The sequence below is a fragment of the Petaurus breviceps genome, unplaced genomic scaffold (genome assembly GCF_028583685.1).
Source record: "Petaurus breviceps papuanus isolate PSGF00001 unplaced genomic scaffold, PetGlider_PUasm1.0 173, whole genome shotgun sequence".
Lineage (NCBI taxonomy): Eukaryota > Metazoa > Chordata > Mammalia > Diprotodontia > Petauridae > Petaurus > Petaurus breviceps.
The window spans coordinates 35,768,592-35,796,126 of record NW_027185759.1 but is presented as its reverse complement, the minus strand read 5'-3'; the positions used below and the strand labels follow the sequence as shown (position 1 = coordinate 35,796,126).

General features: G+C 36.2%; 1 protein-coding gene and 1 pseudogene across 7 annotated transcripts in view; both read right to left on the bottom strand.

The window, feature by feature from the left end:
- The window catches only part of NAALADL2 (N-acetylated alpha-linked acidic dipeptidase like 2), a 1,484,638-nt gene that overhangs the window by 1,110,411 nt on the left and 346,692 nt on the right, over positions 1 to 27,535 (bottom strand). For 2 of the 7 annotated variants that reach the window (XM_069083604.1, XM_069083606.1), the window contains exon 4: positions 4,069 to 4,121. The exons of the other annotated variants lie outside the window; for them this stretch is intronic. The gene's annotated coding sequence lies outside the window, so the exon portion shown is untranslated. The remainder of the gene's footprint in view (positions 1 to 4,068; positions 4,122 to 27,535) is intronic. 7 annotated transcript variants of the gene reach the window in all.
- LOC138157805 (eukaryotic peptide chain release factor subunit 1 pseudogene) lies at positions 7 to 9,461 on the bottom strand (annotated as a pseudogene).

Genomic DNA, 27,535 nt, shown 5'->3' with positions numbered 1-27,535 from the left:
TCTGTCCTACTCTCCCATGATGCATTTGTTCTTAGCCTGGTTGAAGGAGGGGGGTAAAGCATATTTTGCTGCATCCAAATGAACTATACAGTAATCATCACGGTCAAAATATTTAACCTCACCCCCTTCATATTCAATTCCCTGGAAATCCAACAAATATTTCAAGATACCTCTAATTCCACCAACTCCTTTCACAAATTAGGAACCTTATTGTGACTTATCTGTACAAATTCCCAATACTGTTACAAATTACTTGTAATTGTCAGCAAATAATTCTAGCAGTGGCATACTCATGTTCCTGTCTTGTCTTTTTGGCTATGAAGTTTGATTTCTCCTTTTTCTATTCTGAAGTCAAACACAGAATCTTCTTTTCTTTCATGTCTTGGTGATGAAGAACATATCTCATTATGTCTAACTTTTCCTAATCAAGATTTCAATTGCTCACATTTCCAAAGCTTTTATATGTCTTCAAATCCAAAGTTATAATTCTCTGTGTCATGACTGATTTCATCTAAATATTGCCTTATTAGTTTCTTGTCTTGAATGAATTTCACATTGGACAGCACTTCAGTAGTAGATAATCCAATTGTCTGATTGAATCTATTTTCACCACCATAGGAAATATCAACTAATTTTCAAATATTCAAATGCAATCACTGGTCAAACATGTCAGTTTGACTTAGTTCAGTTTTGAAGTCAGCTAACCCTTCTAAAAAGAGACCAGATTCATTCACTTGGGTGAATATAAAGAGCTTCACAAAAGTCGCTGCCAATTCTTACATAGCTGTGTCTTTTTCCGTGTATAAGTGGACAAAACACAAAGCAGATTACTCTCCTCTATTGCGTTTCTTCTGTGAATTTGCTCAGGACTTCTCTTGCATTTCTTTGGAGTGTGCCAAAGAGTGTACCAGTATTATCTATTACAATAAAGTCAAAAGTGCAACCATTAGAAAGCTGTGGTGTAAGAATATCTTTTTTTTTTTTAAGCAATTGGGGTTAAGTAACCTGCTCAAGGTTACACGGCCAGCTATTTCTGGGTGTGGTGCTGAGTGTCTGAGCCCGGGATTCGATCTCCAGGTCGTCCCAACACTGGAGCCGGTGCTCCTACTCGCTGAGCCACCTGGCCGCCCCTGGTGTAAGAATATCTGCATCAAATTGGTTAGTGTACATATATAGTGATGTGCTCATTGATTTGAAAGGCTCAAAGTTAATTCGGGCTTTCTTTTTCTTTCCTTCTTTTGTCACAATTGACCCACAGCAAACAGATTGTTTAGAGGTACTTTGTTACAGATGTCATATCTGCCAGGAGTGAATGGTAGTTTATATGAGATTCTATGCTAGACGCTATTCCAAACTCATCTGTTCTGAGGTCTTGATGAGATGTTTGGTTTTTCCAGATTTAAGCATTCCCATTGGCAGCACTGAGCTCATCCATAAGCTTCCTTTTTGTTCCCAAGGACCAAGTTTTGGATGGCCGTTGCCTTCTTCTCCAGCATTGACAATTCCCTCTCCTGGGTCCTCTTCTCTCCATGCAACCTCTGCCTAGGTGACCCCAATTATTATTAGGTTCAGCTATCATGCTGGTGCAGATGACCCCCAAAGCCCCGTATCTAGCTATCATCTCCTGAGAAGCAACCTTCTATTTCCAATTTCTGGATTTCATGATTTGGATTTGCACCTCAAACACAGCTTGTCCCAAGCAGAAGTCACTACCCCTAACTCACTTCTTTTTCTGACTTCCTTATTACTGTGCAAGGCATCACCAGCCTTCTATTCCCTCAGCTTCTCAACTTCAAAGTCATGCAACCCTTCATATGCAATCTAATCCTCTGCTTTTTCTACTGACAATCCTCTCAACTTCAGCTCAACATGCCTTTTAAGTCTTACAGAGACACTCATGCCACATTGAGCCAGAACGCAGTCCCTCATCACTTGGAATATTACAATATCTTCCTAGTGGGACTCGGCCTCCAGCCCTTCCCGTCTCCAAACCACCCTCAGCACATTTTTATTCCTCATGTCCAGAACGGATTGTCTCATTCCTCTGCTCTAGAAACTTCAAAGCCTCCTCCTTAGATCAACAGTAAAACCCATATTCCAGCTGGCACGATAAAACCTTCACAATCTGTCTCCAAGATCACTGGCATCATATGACTCTCTCTCCCTAAATGAACGTTCTATCCAAACCATTCTATTTGCTCTTCCGTAGAACATTCCATTTTTGGCTTTTGTGCCTTGTTGAGCCTGTTCATTGTGCTTGAATTGCTCTCCCCTCATCATCTCCACCTTGTAGAACCTCTAGATTCCATTAAACACAGTTCCAGTAGCGCCTCTTACAGGAGGCCTTCCCTAACTTCCCAGATGCCTGTTTTTTTTCCCTCCCTCTCCCCCCACAAAACACACACACAAATTATTCTATTTATTCTATATAAATTCAGTATATTCTTTTCTATGTAGATGATCTTTTCACTTAGTAGAATGTAAGACTCTTGAGAGAAGAAAGTATTATTACTTTGTTTAATATTGCATTCCCAGTGCCTACCCAAGTGCCTGACATGTATTAGGGTCTCAATATATGTTTGTTGAATTGAACTGAAAATAACTAGTATAGAGATGTAATAATCCAATAGCTTCAATGGCAAATCTGTTTCAGGGGAGTTTTTTTTTTCTTTAACTATAAACATAATTGAAGAGTACCACTGAAAAAAGGCCAAAAAGAATCAATAGCCAATACAAAGTGCTAAAAAGGGGAGGCCTGGCCAGGAGAAAGTCTCAAATCATTCTGCCCAAATAAAAATGGGATACTCAGTAGTTCCATAATGGGATGCTTTGTCTTATGCTTTAACATCAATAAAGGGAATATTCTATCTAGTGGCATCATTTCTTGTTTTTTCTTCTAATGGAAAGCCATAGGCTTCCTTTTATTCTTTTGAAAAATAATGGCACAGAACGTTTCAGAGCCATTGTGACCCTCCAGTTTAATCTTCAAAATTAAATTAAAAGGTCCTCCGTCTGCTTTAGAGCAACATAAATTAAGCACAAATTGCATTCCACATTGGAATAGTGTAAAAGTGACCCTAGAGTTGATTGGGGTAGGATTAAAATACTGCAGTTTTAGTCAAGTGAAAGAAAAAAGAGTTTTGTTAGCACCTCCTTGACCTATAATTCACTATAGATTCTGTACAATTATCTAAAACCATCTTCTCTTACCAAGTTCACACATTTTGCTCATTAATTATCATTTGAGCAAAACTTGGGGAGAACTGTCTATACTTGCTTTCTTAGTTTCTTCATCTACTCATTTCTTAGAACTTCAAAAGTGGGATTCTGACCACCAATACTCTTTTGAAATTGATCTTTCTAAGACTACTAACAATCTCTTAACTACTAAAATCTAGGGCCTCATAACAAAATTAGGAAAGAAACAGTGGAGTGGGGGAAGTGTAACAGATATTTCCAATAAAAATCTGCTAACCAAAATATATAGAGTATTAAACAAGCATGTCACACAAAGATCTATTCCTCAACAGATAAACAGGCAATCGATAGATATATATAGTTTTCAAAAGATTTGCAGTCTTTAAATAACCTCACAAAAAAGGTTTCAAGTCAAAGACAGTAAGAGAAATGCATAATTAAACCACTCTGAGTTTTCACATACCCTCATGAAAACTGTCAAAAGAAAAAAAAAAGATGGAGATAGTCAATGCTAAAGGAACTGGGGGAATGGGAACAATGATGCACCAATAGTGATTTGAAAAGTTGACCAATTTCTGGGTTTCCATTTAGAAATGTAAATGAAAAGTGAATAACTTAATCTGCCTCACCAAAGAAAAACATAATATACATATGAAATATTATTGTGTAGTAAGAATCACAACCAAGAGGAATTCTGAGAAACATGGCAAGATTTTCTTGAGGTGATAAACAGTAAAATCAAAACTGAGAAGGTAATAAACACAAGACTTACAACAATGCAAATGATAACATCATTAGGAAGTTGAACTCTTGAGAAATAGAAAAAAAAAAACCTAAGGAAGGTCTTTTGGAAGAGACAACAAAACATACCTTTTACTTCATGGCAAGCCCTTCCTTTTTCTTTGTCATGAAGGAAATTCAATCTGGAATAAGGTAGTGGGAAATGATTGTGATAATAAACCTCAATAAAATTAAAAAAAAATTAAATCCAATTGGCTTGGTTCAATCTTTATCCTCCTTGATCACTCTGCAGCTCCTGAAACTAGAAAGCTCCTTTTCCTGGAAATCCTCTCATCACTTGATTTTCATGCCATCAATCTCTCTTATCATTCCAGCTTCTCTGACTGTTTTTCTTCAGTCTACTTACTGTCTCACCACACGTCTCCTTTACTTATACACGTTTGTTCATAAAGGCTTCGTCATGGGCTTTTTCTCCTCGATTTGTACTTGTCACACAGTAGGTGTCTTATAAATTCTAATTGTCTGATTGATTTATTTCATTGGCTTCTCTAGATATAATTTTTACCAATGACTTCTAAATCTGTTTGTAAGATCTTTCCTGATATGTTACAAATATTTTCTGATATATGCTAAATCTTTATATCTTTCCTCATCTCCAGTCCCACATTACAAAATGTCATTGGACTTTTTCATCTGATTTTCCATCACTGAATTTAACTTAATATCTGAGATGGAACCCTTCAGTTTTTCTTCTTAAATCTTTATCTTCTCCAAACATTCCTATTTTTGGCATATGATCCTCTTGTTCAACCAGGTTCATATTCCCAGAGTCACTCTTTACTTTTCCTTCTCCTTTAACCTGCCACATTCAATATTTGGTCAATTTTTATAAAACTGTGCATATTCTTTAAACCAACAATACCACTACTGAGTCTTTATCCCAAAGAGTTGGGGCTCTTTTCGTTTGTTTTTTAAAGGGAAAAGGACCTATCTGTACAAAATTATTTGTAGCAGCTCTTTTGCTGACAAGGGAATGTGCATCAACTGGGGAATGGCTGAACAAGCTGTGGTATATGAAAGTAATGGAATACTGTTGCTCTATAAGAAAAGATGAGCAGGCAAACTTCAGAAAAACCTGGAAAGACTTAGATGAACTGATGCAAAGTGAAGGGAGCAGAACCAGGAAAACATTGTACACTGTAACAGCAATATGGTACTATGATTAACTGTTAATGACTTTGGTATTCTCAGTAATACAATAACCCAAGACAATTCCAAAATTCTCATGATGAAAAATGCTATCCACCTCCATAGAAAGGATTGAACCTGAATGTAAATCATAGCATACTACTGCTCATTTTCTTTATTTTTTCATGGCTGCTTATTTTGGTCTGTGTTTTCTTTCATGATATGACTAATACGGAAATGTTTACATGACTACACATGTATAATCTTAATCCAATTGCTTACCATCTCAGGGAGGAGGTAGGGGAGGAAGGGAGGGAGAGAATTTGGAACTCGAGATTAAAAAAAAGAATGTTAGAAATTGTTTTTAAATATAATTAAGGAAAAAATAGTATTTTTTTAAAATGTCAATTTGATTCCTAAGTACCTTTGGCATCTTTCCCTGTTCTCTTGACCCGTATGGTCATCTGTTTAGTTCAGCTCCCATTGTCTGAACTTTTTGTAAGCTTCCTAATTTGTCTCCCTTTTGCTAGGTCCTTCCCTTTTAGTGGCATCTCCCATGTAGCTGCAAAAGTGATGTTCCTAAGGCACAAGTCTCTCAAAAACCTTCACTGGCTTCCTGTTACCTCAAGGATAAAATGAAAACTCTTCAACCTGACATTTAAGACTTTTCAAAATCCAGATCCAATCTACCTTTCTATCATACCACATGTAACTTCCTTTCATGCACTCTGTTTCAATCAAGCTACACTTCTGTGTCTTTCCTGACTTCAGAATCTCCCCTTTTGTCTTTGTCCCCTTCCTCTATACATAAAATGCCTTTCATCCTTATATTTGCCTTTTAAACTCCTTGGCTTCCTGTAAAGCTCAGTTCAGGGGCCTCTCCATGAGACCTGCTTAGATATGTGTAGCTGTTAATACTCTCTTCTTACACAGAAGTCCTTGACTTCACCTATTTGCGCACATCAAGTTGTGTTCTTTCAGTAAAAAGGAAGCTACTCGATGAAAGAGACAGGTTAACATTGTCTTTATACCTAGGACAATGCTATGAATAACAGCTGTTTTTTTTAATTGTCAAAAATCATTTGCACAAAGTTAATAATTCATGCTAAGTGAAATGCAAAATTAGAACTGATAATTTGAATTTTTAAAAAGCAATCAATAATACTTTAAAAATTTAAAGGTTGTTCCAAATTTTGTATCTCTCCTAGAGAAACATTTTGTTTTGAGAGGAAAACATAAAAATTTTTTAAAATAGGAATGAAATAAAAACATAGTAAATATTACATAGAAATAACTTAGGAGTTCTTTATATTAATTTTAAGGAAAAATAAATCAGTTAACATTATTTGAATAACTTTGTATTATTTCAATAATTGTTTGATTTTGTTTTATCTTTCATTCTACTTATATAAATAAATATAAATGAGAAAAGAACTAAGGAAATGAGATATAAGTAAAATCATCCATAGGGTATCCTGAGGAGGCAGGAAGCAGAATGTGCCAGTTAAATCAGACCACCACTTCTGCCTTGATCAATATGTCCTCTAAGACCCTGAAGGAGATATAGCCCAGGACTTGAGCCTAAAAGCTTTGGAAGTATTTGGGTCCACCCATCTTTCTATTAGTCCTGCCTCTAAGCCATCATTGAAGGGAGTAATCACTGTGGAGAAGAAGCCCACCTTCCTCATCACCACCTCATCATCATAGTTGTGGGCCAACTACCTTAAACAGGCAAATAGGCATGTGGGCCCTGGGAGTGACAGCACCCTCCCACCGCCAAACCATTATGGGTCCGGCTTCTAGGCTAGGCCTTAGAGCCATCATGAGTAACTTATGTGAAATAATTCATGTAAGGAAGGGACCAGGCATCCCTACTCAGTTGCCAACAGAAGAGGCAAATGGTATAACTAAAGTGTCAAGGCAGCCCCCGAGGAAGAGAGAGGTGGCAGCATGTGCCAAGTAAGTCAAACCACCACCACCTGGACCCCCGTTTCTCCTTAGACTCTGATGGGAATCATCATTCTGATGCTACTCCAGTAACACTGGGAATAGCAATGCTTCCAGCCCAAGTGCCATCAGCTACCATCTTGAGAAACAATCCTTACAGAAAGGCAGCTAGTAACTACTCCTGAAAGTGTTCGAGTCACAGATATTGAGGACACAGGAAAGAAAGATCTTGTCACCAAAGTCCTTGGCACAGTCAAATGGTTCAAGATAAAAAAACAATATGATTTTATCAGTGGTGATGAAATGGAAGAAGAGGCATTACATTCTACTTTGCTTCTGCACTTTAAGGACTGTGAGATCTTTCTATCTGATTTGCAGCTGAAATCCCCCATAGGCATTGTCTGCCCTTTTACAATGTGAGCTCCTTTAAAGGAGGGATGGTCTTACTTTTCTATCTGTATACCTGACACTTAGCACAGTGCTTTGCTTACAGTAAGAGCTTAATAAATGCTTTAACTCATCCATCCATCCATCCATCAATTCATTTATCAAGATAAAAAAATCAAAATTACAAACTAACAAACCAAAGATGAAAGTATAAAACAACTAAGTGATGTACAAAGGAGTTTAACAAGATTTATTATACATGCAAAAGTACTCATGCATAAGGTTTGGCTGGAAGAAAGAGTCACAATGGGCAAGGAGCAAAAGGGGAATGGTATCACCACTTGGTTGGGATGCATGGGGAGTCCTTCTTCCACCCAAAGTTCTCTGTTAGACTATTCCGATGTATGGCACCATTGATCCAGGACTACTCTCTCAGGGTACTTTGACTGTGGCTGCTTAAGGCAAGCTCACCCCTCTTCTTTGTGGGTAGGAGAGTTAGGACACTTCTCTTAACACAACTGTAGCCATGATCAGAATGTTCCAAGTGCTACCTTTCTTCCTCAACTATTTTTACCAATGTAAAAATATTACACCACTGAAGATAACATGCAAAATGTTTACTGCGATGTTCTCCTTGTATTGACCAGGAGATTTTGTGCAGTCCTCATTCTTCAGTGCTACACTTTTCTAATGTTTTTGCTTTCTTTATTTAGCCATATTTCTTTGAATTCCTCATATTGGTCATTGAGCATGTGCAATGATAATGTATTATGCTTATTTAGGGAAGAAGGGAGGAAGTGTTTATTATGTAAATAATAAGTACCAGGCACCACCGTGCTTTATACAAATTATTTCCTGTGATCCTTACAACAATCCTAGGAGACTAGGATGCTATCATTCCTATGTTAGGACTTCAGGAAACAGAGACAGACAGAGGATGAGCAACTCGCCTAGGGTCACACACCTAGGAAGTATCTGAGGATAGAGTTGAACTCAGGTCTTCCTGACTGTAGGCCCAATGCTCTAAACACAACACCTTCTAGCTACGTTATTTATTTAACCATGTTTCAAAGGTGTTATTAATACTATTATGCAGATGAGTCTTTTATTCCTTCAATAACCTACTTAGTATACAATCTGAAATGTCAGACTATTGTGCCAAAAGGTTTTAGGTCAGAGTTTTGTTTAATATTTCCTTTTTTCTTTCTTTTTTGTTGTTCAAAACAGCTGAACTGTTTCATAGCTCAACTAATTATAAATGAATGTGCCAATTTTCCCTCATCCCTGTCACCATTGCATTTTTTTTCTTTGTAGCATCTTTCCTGGTTGTATAGGTACCATGTGCTCCCAGAACTTTAATTTGCATTTCCCTGATAATCAATGATTCTGAACACCTTTTCAAGTGGTTTGTTGCTAGAGGGTGTTTCCTCTGGAAACAGCTTATTTAGATGTTCTGCCCACCTAACTTTTGGGTAAAAAATAATTATTCTTATGAATTTTGTTCCAATTCCCTACAGATTTTGGAAGTCACATTTTTAGTGTTATCTAGTGCAGATATTGAAAATTTTAAAATATGAATACTTAATTTCACGATAACTTATCTGAACAGAGTAGTAAGGTTTCAAAATGTTTTCATTAAATAATAACATCATTAGCTTTATATGGTGCCCATAAAATTTAACCTTACTTTGAATCTTCAGACACTGACTAGATGAATCTGAGCAAGTCAATTGAACTCTTTAATCATTGTTTTCTTCATCTGTAAACTGTGGACAAAAATAACTCACAAGGTTAATGTGAGGATCAAATGAAATCATTTATGTAGAACCTCTGAAAAATCTTCAAGCACTATATACTTCCTGACTATTTTATACACATATCTCAGAAAAAGGCCATGAACCCAGGTTCATCTTTCTGACTCATTTCACAGAGATGACTGCCAACCTCATGGGTGCAGAAGGGAACTAGATGTGGGGAATGCTCACCGATGAGCAGCCCATGGCCCCGGGGGAGGAATGGTTGGAAGGAACCTGGAGACCAAAGTGTCGGGCTCTTGGTTGGAGAAGTGGCTTCCTGGCCCTGAGGCCCTTTGGACTTCCCCTACTTCCTTCTCCCCACCTCATCCCCAGGAATTGCTTTGGTTTGTTGGTGTACCTCTTACATCCCCTTGGCCAGTAGCCCTAAGCCAAAAGTGGCCCTCTAGGTCCTTAAGTACCTTCCTTTGAATCCAAACTTCACAGAACAAATCCCTTAATAAAAGGATTTGTTCTGTAAAATGTGGACTCAGTCAAAAGGCCGCACTTGAGGACCTAGGAGGCCACATGTGGCCTTCAGACCTAAGGTTCCTCACCTCTGCCCTAGGGTAAGGAAAGCTGGTTGAGGGCATCTTTGTATTCCCTGCTCTTAGTATTGTGGTGAGCATATCATAGACACTTATAATTGCAGCTAGGTGGTACAGAGGATAAAGTACTGGACTAGGAATTAGGAAGACTTTTCATGAGTTCAAATCTAACCTCAGACACTAACAAGCTGTGTGACCCTGGACAAGTCACTTAACCCTGGTTTTGCCTCAGTTCCTCATCTATAAAATAAGCTGGAAAAGGAAATGGCATCGTCTCTGCAAAGAAAACCCCCAAAGAGGTTATAAAGAGTTAGATATAATTTAAAAGTGACTTAATAACAACAGACTCTTAGTAAATGACTGTTGCATTTAACAAAACTCAATGGGGAAATACTATTTTTTTAAGTTGTTTTCCTAAATTGAATAATGCTATATCCTGTCCCAAGTAACCCATGAGGCTGGAAGTTGAAGTATGGGGAAGAGAATAATTCTTCCTCTTAAAAGGATTTTTGCCAGAATAAAAACAAACAAAAACCTCACACCATTTAGAGCAGACAGTACTGGGGAATCCATTTTCTACCTAATCCTTCCAACAGCACCTTGTAAAGGAGATCACTATGTTAGGGTTTTGTTATCCACACCCCACCCCCCAGTATAAATAGAAACTCATTCCAAACATCAGAATCATTTCCAGATAAGCAGACTGGATGCAAACGGAGTATACTACACTGACTGTGGCCATTATGGAGCAATGTAAACAGGGGCCTAATCCCAGCTGCCAAATCAGGCAGTTGATTCCAGCAGCATAAATGCAAAAAAAAATCTTCCAACTCAGATTGTACTGTGAATGGACGTCTTTTCTCTTAACAAAGAAGAGAAGGAAAAAAAAAACAACCCTGCATGAAGTAAACTTTTCTCATAACAATACACTAAATTATTAGTGGCATTATTATCTTTGTGCCTATTTTTGCAAATCTGTTATAAATTAGAGGCATAAGCATTTTACAGTCACAGAAGACCAATCTGGATGAGGCCCATTTAGAAACGAGCTATTAATCTTCTTACAAAATGCGATGTGGTCTTTATTTATATATTTATTTGGCCATTTGTTATTTTTTTTAACTGAACTGCATTATATATATATAAAAGCATTGATTGTGTCAAAACTTAAATGAGAATAAGTTCTTGTCCCATCCCAGAAATGCTGACCATTCATCCCTATTACAAAAGCATTGCACTGTTCATGCGATTTGGGAGCATCTCTACTGGTCAACACCTGGTATTGGAAAGCTGAAATCATACCTTGGGACAGAGGCAGGAAAAAGAGTGAGGCTGTCACTGGCCAGTCCAGGGCAAAACTGTGAAGATCTAAAAACAAGAGATGCTTCTGCATCGCTCTAAGTTTTACCCAGCATTCCACAAACATTTTCCACTTAATAAAACCATCAACAAGTACTTATGAAGTTCCTATCATGGGCCAAGCACTATGCCAGACAAAAATAGAAACTGAATAATCCTGACCCCTCGGGGAGCTTATATGTTCATGAGAAGCTTGTGAGGGAAGTACTTTAGTTCTGGGGTGAAGGGGTGGAGGTCTTATTTGTGATTTTATCAATTTAGGGAGCTTCCACATTCAACCAATGCAAAACGGTAACTGATTAGCAAGTTAGAGTCTTAAAGAGGGACTTGGGAGGCAGTGAAAGGTTGAATGGCTTTCCAGGGCCACATAGCCAGTATATGTCAGATACTGCTTCATCAAGATCTCTTAACTCATTGGCTAACACTGTATCACATGTACTTTTCTGAATGTAAGCACCACAGGGATTATCACTCCTATTTCAGAGATGAACAAACTAAGTCTCTGAATGTTAGTTGACTGTCTCAAGGACATACAGATCTAAGGTGGGGATCGAACCCAAATCTCCCTGTCTCATAAACCAACATTCTATCTGCTACACCACAATAGGAAGTGACTAGCACACAAGATCTTATCTCCAGCACTTGGCAAAATGTCTAGCTTAATAAATGCTTTTTCATTGATTGAGTGGTTCCCCAAGGTCACATTAGGTCCTCTGATACCAAATGCAGTCTTCATCTCCTGTACCATGTTACTCCCATAGGACCCCCTTTCTACCAGAATCCCAAGAATGGATTTATCATTATTTGTCTTTGTGGTTTCAACTCGATTTATTCAGAAATCTACTTAAATATCCCCACTGCAATAACTTCATCCTGTATATGGACTAGAAGGCCTGTGTCCTTCCCCAGTAGAACACAGCTGCCAGGGTATACATTTAGTCCTGGCAGATTAATGATGGTTTTATTCACAGCCTACTTTGATTTTTTTTTTTTTTTGCTGGATTTCCCTAAGCAAGGCACCTCTTTGCTTTTAGGTAGTATGTTTCTGACCAGCTTTCTCAAAAAGTCATTCTGAAAATAATGACTTTCTTAAAGAATGCACATAATAAAAATCATCATTCCAGTAGATGGAGCAGAGGTGACATCAGAGTCGCAGTGCATTGCTTGGCCCAGAATTTATAGCCCACGTCCAGACACTCAGCAGTTCCACCGAACAGAAGTACACATATGAGATCAAAGTCTGGACATTGGTGAATGCTGCTTGGCTAATCACCTCATTCAAACTTGCAAAATTCCACATCCTATTCATGCCGAAAGCAAAAACAACCCCGGCAAATAGCAAAATGATTCCTTAAAGCAACATTTATATTCGAGAGCAAGAAAGTTGTAATTGTGATTTGTTTAAAAGCTCAGTGTGGTGCTTTACAATCATTCTGTGGAGTGGAGACGACCAAAAAAAAAATCTTAGCATGGCCACCACATGTGTGGGTACTTCCAACTCCTGCCAAGGGTGAAGGGCTATGGAGCTGGCACTTTTCCCCCTGGCTTCTTCATGTATTGTTTGATTGCCTGATAGAGATTTATTGAAAAAACAGCTCAAAACAAAGCAGAAATCTGCCGCCACTAAACCCCTGTATGTACATCAGGGCCAGGAATCAAGATACAGCTTTAAAATGGGGGAAGCGAGAATCTCCATGCATGCTCCTCCTTGAAGCTGAAATGGTAAAGACAGAATAGTTACATAAGGCTGAAAAAACCTGCTGTTAAGTTTGATGACTCCTGGAGTCTTGCTCATACAGAGGGTACACTCTAGAAGTTGGTGATTGGCTTCAATAACTCAATAAACATGTTTTAAGCACCTACTATGTGCCAAGCGCTGTGGTGAGCTTTACTGTAAACCCTCCCCCTTTCCTGACCACCAAATTCTTCAGTTAATCAGCACTATTAAAGTTACTACACATCCATAAAGAAAGATAGGATGGAGTAACAGAAAGCACCCTGAATTTGTATTCAGGTGAAGACAAGTTTTGAATCGCCCTATTGTACATTGATTAGCTGTGTGACCATGGTTAATGTCATCTGGAGTCAATGACTCTGGTCCTCAGTTTCCTCTTTGGGGAAATGGAGGCAATGACACCAATAGTACCCAAAAGGAGTATGGTGCTTAGATGACACGGTTGATAGAGCGCTAAGCCTCAAGTCAGCTGGTCTCAGACACTTAGTCTCTATGCGAGTCTGGGAAAAATCACCACCTCTGTGTGTGCCTCAGCTTCCTCCTCTGGAAAATGGGAAGAATAATAGCACCAACATCACAGGATTGTTATGATGATCAAATGAGATAGTGGTTGTGAAGCACTTAGCCTAGTTGTTGTTGTTGTTAGTTACCTTCATCAGAAAGTTGCCATGAGGTTCAACTGTGGTCATACATATTAAGAGCTTCATATACTGTAAAGTCCTGGAGAGAGGATTACAAAAATCTTAGAGGACTTTTAAAGCTTTCAAAAAATTAGCAAAATATTGAAGCTTTTAAAGATACAACTTAAAAAACACCTTAAAAGCACACCTTTAATAGCTTAGACTGCATTAAGACTTTGGAATACTTATTTTAATGTCATTTATTTGCATTTCATTCCATTTTGTTTTCCAACTATTTTTCAGGGTCCTTGAGGTCCCTATGGAGGTTTTTGGTCCAGGAAAGACTTATGATGATCCACTCTTGCCCCTTTCAGCCATTCTCATCTCAGCTAGAGAAAAAGGATTGCTTTGGAAGTATCCCAAGATCTCTATTTCTTAAAAATGTGCAGACAGAAAGGAATTGGGTCATCATTTCTCCTCCCCAGAGACCTCTTTCTCAGCTAACTCCCAGAAAGCTGCCATGTTAATAAAGTATTGGTCATGGCAGGAAACAGTAGCCCCCACCTGACAATCTGCTTATGAGGCATACCATCATTTGCTAGCTCAAATATACAGAAATATTTAACTAATATACTTTGAGAAAGGCTTGTATTAGCTAGACAGTGATGTGGTTATCTAAAAAGCAACTGTGATCCCTGAGAAGAGACAACATTTGTTACTGGTAAGATGCCTAAGCAAGAGGTCAATTTTAAACCTTGTTTTTTTTCTTTAAATCACCTCAAAACAGCAAGATATGATAAAAAAAAACAAGAAAAGGTAAGAAAACCACAATATAAATGAGAAGAAAGAAAAAATTCATATTAAGGAAAACTTTACATAAAAATATCAGCAAAAATATGGTGAAATATAAAAGAGGCCTTGACACAATGAATATATATTATGTTTTAAAAGAGGCAGAACTCCCAGAAGAAAGGGAAACAATGCAATGATAAAGAAACAATCAGAAACAATAATAGAAAAATTATAATAATATCTAGAAAGCATCAGAATCCCAATAAAAATATTCAAGAATAGAAATTATAACTCTTGAAAAAAATTAGAACTGGAGAATTAATTATTTAGAATAAGCAGTTAATATTTCACTATACAGTTGTCCCTATGAAAAAGAGATTAGAGGATTCAAAATTTAACAATGTAGAGATGGAAGAAAGCATATTAGGAGAAAACAGACAAATAAGGGGGATGGGAAGATTCAGGACCTCCAGAAGCCAAGGCAATTAATCTTTCAATCAAACATCACAGGAAAACTTGAGAATTACTGGTTTTCCAGAAGCAAGCAAAATGAAACAAAAGACCTAAATACCATACTTCTTGAAATTTTATGAAAACATAGGCCAGATAAAAGACTGTGAAAATCTACAGTAAAACTAGGAAAGAAGAATACTATGTCCATTTTATTCAAAAGAATGATGACTATTTCTAGGTTTTCATCAGAAAATAATATGGCAAGTATTCAGAAGAAGGTTGTTTTACAATTCTAGCAAAACTTATTTGAATCACACAAAACTTTATCAATATGAAAAGTAAAGAAAAAGTAGGAAAATGATGTTGAAAAAAAGAAAAAAACAAACTATTTAAACCTCTAATATAATATGTCCTGCAAGTTTAGCATCATATCAGTGAATAAAGATGGATTTTAGCAGCAAGGACATTTGAATGATTCCTACTGAACAAACAAGAGTTGAAGGAAGGAATGAAGAAAAGAAATAAGCATTTATTAATGGCTTACTATATGCCAAATCCTATACTAATTGCTGGTGATATAAATACAAAAAACAGTACCTGCTCTCTAATGGGGAAAGACAACACACAAAACAGTGCTGAAAAGTGTGTCAGGGGGTTTGGAGGAGATAGAGAACGGAGGTACCATATGTTTTTAAGACCAGAGGAAGCCAGGAACATAGCTCATTGGAGATTGAAGACAGACTGTCATGGGCCCCTATACAAACACACACACACACACACACACACACACACACACACACACACAGAGTCACTGTTATTAAGAAGCCCATTAGTCTATGGGACAATATTTAAACCACTATATACAAATAAGATATTGTAATGGTAAATGGGAATTTGAAGATCTTCTAATCCCCCTAGAGATAATCTAATCTCCCACCCCCTAACAGGCCAAATGAAATCACAAGGAGCCTCTGGTGGGAGGAGTTTGCTGAAGGGAGGAGCAGAGCCCACAGGAAGCTGGGAGTCAGAGCAGCTAGACAGTGGGAGAGAGAAAGGATGCACCCAGGGAGACAGCTAGGCTTGTTAGTGTTTGCCTGCTGCTATGACAACCAGGTTTGTGAGTGTTGGTTTGTGGGAAGGCTAGAGGATTGTGTGGTTCTCTGATGTGTTATGGTATATTAACTTCTATGTTGCTATGATGGATTCAGTTTCCTGGTGTTGGGATTTGGTTTTCTGATGTTTAGATAAATGTTTTGCTCCTGTCTTATATATTGAGAGTCTGTTATATTTTGGAACCGAGAACTATGCCATCATATTTACAGTCACCATCGGCACTGTAAATATTGCATTGGTGCTGCAGATATTTATAGGAATAATTGTAGATAATCAATGGAAGGAAGAAGAGACATTAGAGAAGATTTCTTGTAAAAGGTGGGATTTTAGCTGATACTTAAATAAAGACAAGGAATATGAAAAACATACTACTTCATCAAATAAAAACAACTTAAGAAAGATAAACATGCTTACATAGAATGAAAAGACCAATCAGACAAATCAATGTTTACATACCACAGTTAAGCAGATTGAGGAAAAGAATGTTTACACCAATAAATTCCCTGACATTGTAAAATAACTCAACATCAGAAAAATAGATGTGGTTTTATCAAAGCATATGACTTTAACTTACCATCTCTTTTGCCTCATCATTCTAAAGAACAATGATTTTTTCCATTGGACTTGTAGCTGAATACTTCTATATGTGTTTTCAAGTATAAATTAAAATAAACTAAACCAAAATAAAGCAAGCAAACAAAGAAAAAATCTGGCTGGGAGAAACAGAGGCTTAAAAATCATTACTTTAAATGTTAATGGATTACATGTCCTATAAAATGGAAGAGTGATTAGAAAAATAGAAACTAGTCTTGCTTCACAGAATAAATTAAATTATAATAACAATTAAAGCATAAACTATATACAGAATTAAAAGGGGCTAGAATAAAATATATTATGCCTCAAGAGACTATTAACTAGGATATGTAATCAGGATTTTATATAAGAGAAAATAAGTGTTACTGTCAGAAGAGGCAAAGAGGGAAACTAGACTAGATAAACAGGTGAAGGGTAGTTCTGAATGTTATTTCTTTGGTATAGAAACTCAAAATATGGAGGCATTCTTCATAGGTATAAATAAGTAGTTCATACTGATGAACAGATATACCTGAAGGAATCAAGAATTTGATTACTACATATACTAAGTATCCACTGAGTGATTAACATAGAATATAAGCACTTAAGAAAAAGCAATCTGAAATTCAAGAAAAAAAAGATCCAAGATAGTAAAGAAATATTTACAGAAGACCTTAAGATTCTTCTTAAAGGTCAATATTAAACAGTTTAAAAATTGCAGATCTGAATAGAATGCTGGGAAAACTAGATTTGATAGATCAAATCCAGTGAATGAGAATGTGAAATATTATAGCCTTTTAAATATCACATAAAATATGAAAAAAAAAACATGCTGGGCAAAAAGAACTCAATTTAAGGTAGAAAAATAGAAATACTAAACATCTTTTCTAAACCATAATGCAACAACCACAGCAAAAACTAGTAAGTTATATACAGAGACAAAGGACTTGGTACTAAAGGGAAAAAGTAACCATATCCTAAATGATAAGTGAGTTAATAATAGAAAAAAATCTGAATAAATGCAAAACAGATGGGCCATCAGCAACCAGAAAATCAGGAAAAGTTTCTCAAAGGATGTGGTATGTCAACTAAGTCTTTTTTTTTTTTTTGGAGGGGGGAAGGCAGGGCAGTTGGGGTTAAGTGACTTGCTTGCCCAAGGTCACACGGTTACTAAGTGTTAAGTGTCTGAGGCTGGATTTGAACTCAGATCCTCCTGACTCCAGGGTCGGTGCTTTATTTACTTAAGTCAACTAAGTCTTGAAGGAACTTCGGAGTTTTATGTGGTGGAGGTGAAGTGGGAGACATGGGAGCCAGCTTATGCAAAGACTATGGTTTTTCTATAAAAATGATACCTCACTGTTGTATACATATATTTGTATAACCTAGCTGAGGACTATGGGTATTTGGGCATGGGCTTATTTGGATAATCTTAGCTCCACCTGGAAAACAAAATTTTTGAGCATAACATCCTCTTTATTAATATATGAAATGAATTTCAACATTTGTTTTATATTTTATAAATCTAGAACAACACATATTTACATACTATAAAAATTGCATTTCTCCAGGTCATTCCCAAAGTTTGCTCTGCTCTAATTTCCTCCTATTCCCCAACCCCTACCAATGTGATCTTTTTATGCTTTGAAACAAGAACTTCTTGGGTAGAAGAAACCTTGTGCTCATAAACAAAAGATGAAATTAAATAATTGGAAAACTGATTTAAAAGAATTCAAGAAGGGAAAAGAAATGAGAGAGAACCCATTTTTCTATTTCTATCCAGTTGCTCCCCCCCTGGATTCCTTCTTCTACCTTGATTCTCAGTTGGTTTTTGGTTTTTGGTTTTCAGGGTTATTCAGTTCCCCAAAGTACTCCTCATACTGGAGGGAAGTACTTATTGGGTGACTTCAGGCTCTAGGAGCTCCCAAAATCAAACGTTTCCCAACTACAAATCTGATTCTTGACAAGAAAGACAATCCTATATTTAAACAACACATTTCATGACAACATGGTTTCTCTATAACAAGAACTTTTTAAGAAATTATGGAAATGTTGAAGGGACAATTTTTTAGAGATATAAATTCTAATTAATTTTGACACTGCTTGTTAAAAATTGAGACATTTGGGGAAATGGTAGAATATGGGAACCGAGAGGCATCCCTAATCACCCCTCTTCACTTTAGACTAAAATTACCCTGAGCAAAGTTGGTAAGCCTATGAAAATTGTGGCAGTTAAAGATTAGTGTCAATATTAATGAAATGAGGACAAGACTGTGATTTTTAGTAAGGTTTATGGGCCTATTAGATCATTCTCTTCCCCCAGAAAAGGCAGAGAAGTGTCATGTATAAAGAGGCAGCTAGAATGGCTGATGATACGTATGGGTGTAGAGCCAGACTACAAAAGAATTCAAGTAAACCCTACATTTTATTTTATTTGACCCATTTGTTATCGGAGTATTTTCAAAAGCAGCTGGGGTTTGTTTGCTTTGGACTGAGATATATGATTCCCTTTAGGTATGTCAGCTCCCTACATCTGTTGGTTATTGAGAGCCTGTCAATTGCCCTGACTGAGTTAGTTGCTTGGGATTCTACATGTCTGCAAAAGCATCAGCTCTCTTTGGGCCAACGTATGGATCCATGATGGCCACGGTGTGGAGAAAGAGTATAGCTTGTTTTGTTTTGTTTTAGTTTCTTTTTTTTTTTTGGTATGAGCAAGTATTTTACTCATAGTTTGAATACAACCAGGACACCCTTTAGTTAAATCAGTCTTAGTTCATGGCCAACACAAAAATGGGCAGTATGTGGGATTTTGCTTGTGAGCTATAGTCTGTCAATCCCTGAATTAGAGCAAGTAACCATAATCTGAAATCTCTAAAACTATCACAGTAAAAAAGACCACTTGATTATTTTGTATATGTCTACATGTGCACACGTAATGCTTTAGATTTCAAGGTTATATACTTAACAGTTCAAGAACAGAATCCACATCCCACCTGCAACATATTTGAAGTTTAAGGTTTATTTAAAATAAATTTTAATAATGTAATAATTAATTTACATGATAAAAATAATTATATAAATAATTTAAAATTAAATTCCAAACTGTAGGTTTAGGGCTGATATGAATATTCACATATAACATTTCCAGAAATGGATCAAAATAATTTTCTACTTCTACAAATGCCATTTAAAAAAATAATGAAGAATATTGAGCTAGCCAATAAATATCTTTTATATATTCTTTCACTTGGAAAAATAGACATTAAGGAAAAAGTTAAAAGGATGGGAATTTTTTCTCTATAAGTACAAGTATAAAACACATACGATACAACTTAACAAGAAGCAAGATATCAAATTTGCAAGGAAATACTGAAGATTTATTTTAGTTACATACAGAAACGAAACCACTTCTATAAAGATGATTTTCAGCATCAAATATGAAATGAACTGCTGCCAAACTGATTAATGTGGTGACAATTTGATACCTTTGAAATTTGATTCAATAATCACATAAGAAAGCTCCTAAAATAAACATGAAATCCAGCACAGCACATCTAAGACCTAGACAACCCAAAATGGAACTGAGAAAAGTTAATTATTTCAGCTTCTTCCATTAAAAAAAAATTGTTTCCAGCTCTCCCTAGCTGGCTGTTTATTTCTGATATGACTATTTTTCTTTTATTCTGTTAATAAGAAAATGGTCTGCAGTTTATCTTCTTTCGGCAAAGCCAAATAAAAACAAAATTTAAATGAAGACTTTTTTTGGAAAATCATTTAAAATGCATATTTATGTCAGACACTTTCTAATTGTACACCAATGACAACTACTTTCTGAAATTTCTTTACTGAAATTTCAATGTCCCATTGCTTCATTTTTTCCCAACTATAAATTCAAACTTTTTTTTCCTTTTAAAGCAATCGGGGTTAAGTAACTTGTTCAAGATTTATTTCTGGGTGTGGTGCTAAGTATCTGAGCCTGGATTTGATCCCCAGGTCATCGCTCTTACTTGCTGAGCCACCTGGCTGGCCCTAAGCAATTGAGGTTAAGTAACTTGCTCAACGTTACATGGCCAGGTGTTTCTGGGTGGGTGCTAAGTGTCTGAGCCCTGACTCGATCCCAGGTTATCCCGACTCTGGGGCCGCTGCTCTTACTCACTGAGCCACCTGGCTGCCCCTAAGCAATTGAGGTTAAGTAACTTGCTCAAGGTTACACAGCCAGGTGTTTCTGGGTGGGTGCTAAGTGTCTGAACCCTGACTCGATCCCAGGTCATCCCGACTCTGGGGCCTGTGCTCTTACTTGCTGTGCTACCTGGCCACCCCAAATTCAAACTTTTTACAGGAATAAGTGTCACAAATGTCACAAAAACAAAAACTTTATTTGATTTACGCAAACATATTGTAAAACCCAGACCTGATATGACCAGAAGTCCTATCTTAAGAATGCTAAAAGCATGAAGGACGTTTTAACTAGGAAACCAACAAATGGCGAACTTTTAAATTTCTTTTGGGATTTTCGATGAAGGATCCCATCAGTCAGTATTTTTTTTTCATCATTTAATCCCCCCTTCCCACTCCCGTCTGTTTCTCTCAAAGAATAGCCACGAAATTTGGATACCTATCACAGGCAAGGAATCACAGCCTTAACAGCTTTGATCTTGCTCATTCTGGAGGTTGTTCATGAAACTAAAATTTATTCAAATTTTATTTCAAGTTATTGCTTTTGTTATTGTTAATTCACTTATATATCTTAATTATTATATTGGTCTTACACTCTCAAGTTTCCTCAATCATAGGGAGTGTGTGTGTGAGTGTGTGTAGAGGAAAGGCTTGAAGGGAAAGGAGAATAGGGGATTCTTATGCCAGCAGAGAATAAATTTATACACTATATAATTAATTATACATTTGTTCACTTAGACCTTAGAATATTTCTATTTGTCTAAGTATATATTTGTTTACAAATACCCATATGCATCAATACATACATAGAGATATACACTACATGTATGTTGTGCGTGTGATATGTATATAGAGGCTATATTCCAAACCCCTACTCTCTCTGGGTTCTCTCTAGCTTTGAAACTGGCCAACTTATTGAGCCTAGCACCCAATGCTAGCAGGCAGGTGTAGTTCACCATATGGGTTGGGCACACTGCTATGACTCCCTCTTAGGGTTCTAAATATAGCCTTGATGTAGAAAAATTATATGTCAACTACTAATACTTGAAATTCCAACCATTGTGCTACCTATTTACTCAAATCAGTCACATGAAATATTTATTAAACAATAAGGTAAAATCAAGCAAAATCATAACATTTTCTAAATACAAGTTAAAAGCAGGAAGAATTATGCACTTAAGGCCCAGGTATCTATGATACATTTATGAAACAGTCTAGAACATGTGGAATGGCTCCCATTCTGAATCTTTCTTCCTCTCTCAAAGCAACTTGTCATCTATTCTCAGGCCACTAAAGCATGACCAAGCTCTTGTACCTAGTAGCAACCTCAAGCTGGTATGTGAAGAGCTTTCCATGTCTGTTCCTTGCCTGGGTGCTGAAGAAACATAACATTTTTCCCCCAGTGAAAAGTACTTCCCTTTAAGTATGGAATCTGTAAAGCTATTCAGATCAGATCAGTATGCTCTTTGAGGAGTTTTACTCTCTTGAGTCATAGAAGTCATTACAGGGAAGCTGGCTTTAGAAGGCAAGGCAGCTTTCCCTAAACCAGCTCTTCGCACAGAACATGATACAGTCTTCTCCAATCAGCTCCCAGCATGAACTTTTTCCTCTAATCAGATCATCTCCTTACATCACCTTCCGAGTCTCTTTTTCTCCTATCAGTTCGGGTCAGATTCATTGGCTTCTGGGTTCAGTTTTTCATGTACTGGGGTCTCAGCTTCTCTAGTCAGTTTTTCTTGTTGGATTCTCTGTATTGTCTTAAGTTGCCTCTGATCTTCCGTATAGGTTTCTAATGCTTCAAATCAGTTTTCTCATGTGTAATAACCCATCTCTAACTCAGGTTAAAAGATTCAAAATCCACATTTTTGTCAGCTTTAACTCAAATAGTTATTATACAATAGTCCCATTGTACCAAAAATAATCCTTTGATTCAAACTTTTTCAGCAATAAGCACACAGCTCCTAAATAAACAATCCACTGTAGGCATCTTTACCATGAGTTAGAACCCTGTGTCTTCTAGGGCATGGTTCTACTCTAGTCCCCTCAGAGCTGTAATTGTCTTAGTATTTTTATCCAATGGGCTTCTTTGTTTCTTAGGTTATCTCTGAACTGCCTGTGCTTTTCCTCAAACTGCCTTTTTCTCTCTATTTCATACACACACACACACACACACTCACTCTTCTTTTCCTTTCAGTAAAGAAAATTTACTCAGAAAAAGGGGCAGCACCTTACTATACAGTTATAATTATCTCCAAATCCTATTTAAACTAGATATTGGAAGGAACTGTCAAGAATTGCTGTTAACCAGGGCCAGGATTTATTCCTAACTAATATGAAATTTCTAATTACTTTTGTAGTTCGTCATTGTTTAACACAATCAAATCTAATTGACTGGAAAATTTTTGTGAGACCATAGACTGCCATGGCTACTTTTTCCCCCCAACTGTTATTGTTCTGGTTTCTTTGCGAACATCTCGATCTTTATTGCCCCATTAAATCTTAAATTAAACTTTGATAATACGTATATATTATAAAAATTATCAAACAACTACAAAAGTCATATCTGAGCCTCTGTCCTTTTAAATATTCTAGGATAGTTCTCTTTTTTTCTTATGGATAACCCTTCTTTCTGGGTTATTAAAAACAAGGACACTTGGATTTTAATTAAACCCTCCATTTGGGAGATGTGGCTAATAAATGTCAAATGCTAAAGGTGAAATTATGTTAAGTGGATATTCACACATCTTCCTTGGCAGGAGAGAAAGTCTGCACTGTGTGGTAGAAGCACCTATCAGATATATTGAACAATGGTGTGGAAAACAAATGTCTGAATTTAGAAGCTCACAGTCCCTTAACAAAATTGCCATGTGAAAAAGGGCAATCTTTTGCAAAAGTATTCTCTTCTAGAGACACTATAAGGTTCTGCATTCGGAAATACTTTAATCTCTTATGAATTAAAGTTGAGGGTTACCCAATGTTCAATGGAGGAATATATATGGGTAGGCTCTAACATATCACCAAACAATAATTGTGTAGGAAAAGCCTGAAGGATGTTATCAGAAAGACAAATGCCTGGGAAACAAGTGAGCCAATCACAAAGCAAGTGACGTTACAATTATTGGACAGTCTGGGGGATCCATTTTTATCCTTGTGAAATGTGAAGCACTTAAGAGGAAGGTGTTAATTATGTTGTGTGGAACTCTTATAGTGCACTGATGGGCAAACATAGATAGAAGTCACTAGTGTGTGTGTGTATGTGTGTGTGTGTATATACTGGTGTATATATATATACATATATATATGTATATATATATATATAATTTGGTATACTAGATTAACATGGTCATTTACTATAATGTAATTTGTACCTAATCTATTCCACTGATCTATCACTCTATTTCTTAGCTAGAACTGGATTGTTTTGATAATTGCTGCTTTATAATACAGTTTGAGATCTGGTTTGGTTTCATAGATCATTATTCATTTCATATTTATTTTTTTCATTGATTCCCTTGACATCCTTGAGTTTTTTTTTCTTCCAGATGAATTTTGTGATTATTTTTTCTAATTCTACAGGATCATTTTTTGATAGTTTGATTGGTATGGCACTGAATAAATAGATTGAATTTAGGTAAAATTTTCATTTTTATTATACTAACTGGCTCTACCCAGGAGTAATTAATACTTTTCCAATTGCTTAGATCTGATTTTATTTGTTTGAAAAATGTTATGTATTTGTATTCATATAGTTCCTGGGTTTGTTTTGGTAAGCAGACTCTCAAGTATTTTATATTGTCTACAGTTATTTCAAATGAAATTTCTCATTCTATCTCTTCCTGCAGGACTTTGTTGGTAATATATAGAAATGCTGATGATATTTGTGTGTTTATTTTGTATTATCAAATAGATTTTTAAAGACTTCTTTTAATTCTTTATTCCTCTACTATCTCCTTTTAATCTCAATTCAATAATCAACTAATAAACAAAGATTTATTAAACATTTAAAACGTGTCATCCCTGTGCAAGGCATATCTGGCATTATTAGAGATATATTTTGGTTCTTAGTTCTTATTATTCCTCCTGAATTCAGCCTGCATTCCTGGTATTCAATTTACTGAAACACAAAATAAAATGAGATATTCTATATAGGAAACGTTTTAACCTTTTCCACTCTGCTACTCTATTCTCAGCAAACAATGAGATCCAACTTGGTAGGAAACTACTAAAAAGGCTAATTATCTTTGTCTAACTTTTTTCAGGAACAAGTTACAGTCTTGTTTTTCTTTTAAAAATATTAAATTGAGAGAAAAGGTTTTTACTGTGCTATGTCAAAGAAAATATCTGGCATTTATTCATTAAAGTGAGACTCACAACTGTAGAGAAAAAAATGGGCTAACTTTCTAAATATCCATTTTGTTTATGTTATCTTTCTATAATTATAGTGGAGAGAAAAAATTGATCATAACATATCTGATCAATTGATTTCCCTCTGGCCTAAATGATGATATAGAACATAAGAGGTAATATAAATAAGAATGGGGTAAGATCTTAAACAATAGGTAAAGAAGATTTTTCATTAGGTTACTCCTTTACAAAGTGTAAAGAATTTCTCTGATTAAAATAGATGAATTTAGACAGAATGTAGGAATTAACTGGGCAAAGATTTTCCCTTTAAAAACAAGACACACTTCATAGAAGCCTGTTATAAAGTAAGACAGTATTTAAAGAGTATGAATCCTGTGAATCAAGAAGATAGAGAGCCTAGCTAAGTAAAGTTGTACTTTACAGATAACCAGATCCAGGGAAGTCAGTTGAACCCCTTGCCTACCAGATAGGCTGACCTAGGGGGTGGGGTATAGCATACAAACAGTATGCAAATGGAAAGGACACCTGGGTACTATAGTGTCATATAAATGAATCGCCTAGGCTTTGTGTGTTGTCTAAGCACATAAATTTCTATTTGGATACTCCAAATGTGACTGTTCTTCCAACTGACACTCCATGTTAGAAAGGATGCCACAGGTTCATGGTAGGGGAATGTATGTGTGTAAATATTTTGTCAATATTGTTTTTATAGTGCTATCTAAATAAATATCTTTGCTTTGAAGTACTTGTATCATCTGGCTGATTATTAAAGGTAAGCATCTAGGTGGGGGCTTGTGAATTATTATTTTATAAGTTTGGGTACCTTTAAACCCATTGAAGCTGTCCAGGGAACTGAACATACGTTCAAGTTGCAAGATAGACATGGAGTGGGTACTATATAATCAAAACATTGATTTAATAAGTTTGTATTAATTTATTTTATAAAATAGGAATATAATATGTTAACATATTGGCAATTTTTATAAAATATTTTAAAAGTGTGTATAGAGAGCCAGACCCATAGTCAGGAAGACCTGAATTCAAGTCCATCTCTAACACATACTGGTTATGTGACATTGGGGAAGTCCCTTAGGTACTTGGGACTTTGTTTTTCTGCACAATGAAGTAGGGTAAACTAAATGATCTCTTAAATTCCTTCTAATTAAAAACTACAATCCTAGTAGATTAAGGATCAACACTAAACAAAATCTGGCAAAATGCCTGTACCTTGAAAATTTACTATTTACAAGCCACATCCAGGCAAGTGACTGCCCTGATCTCCATAATGTGCAAGCATCAACAAATGGCCTACATGTCTAGAGAAATAAACTAATGATTTTGCTAATTTGGAGTGCTTGAGGAAGGTTAAAAAATGTTTGGTTGTTTTATTTGTTTGTTTGTTCTCCCCTTTCTTGGGTTTAACAACTAAGTCCTTCAAATTTTACACTGACTCTTCAAGAAGTGAATAGGAAGAATTTACAATGATTGCTGCATATGATTGGATTGGGGCTCCCAAGGCAAATCTCTTTCAAAGTATTATTTGGGGCTTTTGCCTCATAGGTTGAAACCTTTCTGCTACCATGGAGAAAGCTACCTGAAAGGCATGACATTGATTCCCACTGAGGGGGCACGTACTCAAAACAGTTTCCTGTAGAATGGAGATTTAAAAAAAGTTAAAGTTCATACCAGATGTGAAATATATTAACGTCTGTCAACAAATACATATGTCCATGAAATAAAAGATAATAAAAGTAACAAATGGAGTTAATGGGAAAGAACTCATTAAAAGCAAGGAAACTCAATTTCTTTCCACTTCTTGTTACTTAAGGGTTTGCCTATGGGAAAAAATCATTTTCCTTCTAAACTCCAAAGCCCATAAAACCTGGGGAAAAAAGGAATCAGAAAAGGGCTACAGCATAGATAGATCAGTCAAGGACCCAACTGAGGCGTAACTCCCATCAGGTCTACATAAAATATGCAGATTTGTATTTTCATAATTGAAATCAGTTTTCACAGAACTGAAGAAAGTTAGAAATAGCTATCAAGGCACTGTGATATATAGGATTTGAGTTTGAATCTCACCTCTGCTACTTATTTCCTATGTAACTCTCTTCTCTGAGCCTCACTTCCTTGTTCGCAAAATGAAGGCAAGAAGAGGTGGAGAGTTCTTTCCAGCTTCCTTTCTATGGTCCTATCATCTGATAGAGTAGGTGTGGAGAAAAGAGAAGAAAGAAAAACAAAAACGAAAGAATATGCCAAAGTAATTAGGGAACATTGTTATCTTACCTCCATTTATGCTAACCTACAAGGTAATTTTGTCTAGCACTTTTAACATATATCTCTCTGTGTCTGACACATACACATACTTATATGTATGTATGTACCTACACACATAAATGTGTATACTACGTAGATGTCTACATATATATACATGCATATAGATGTATTGCATACATATAATATACATGCATATATACATGTATATATAAACACACTATCTCTGTCTATCTATCTATCTATCTATCTATCTATCTATCTATCTATCTATCT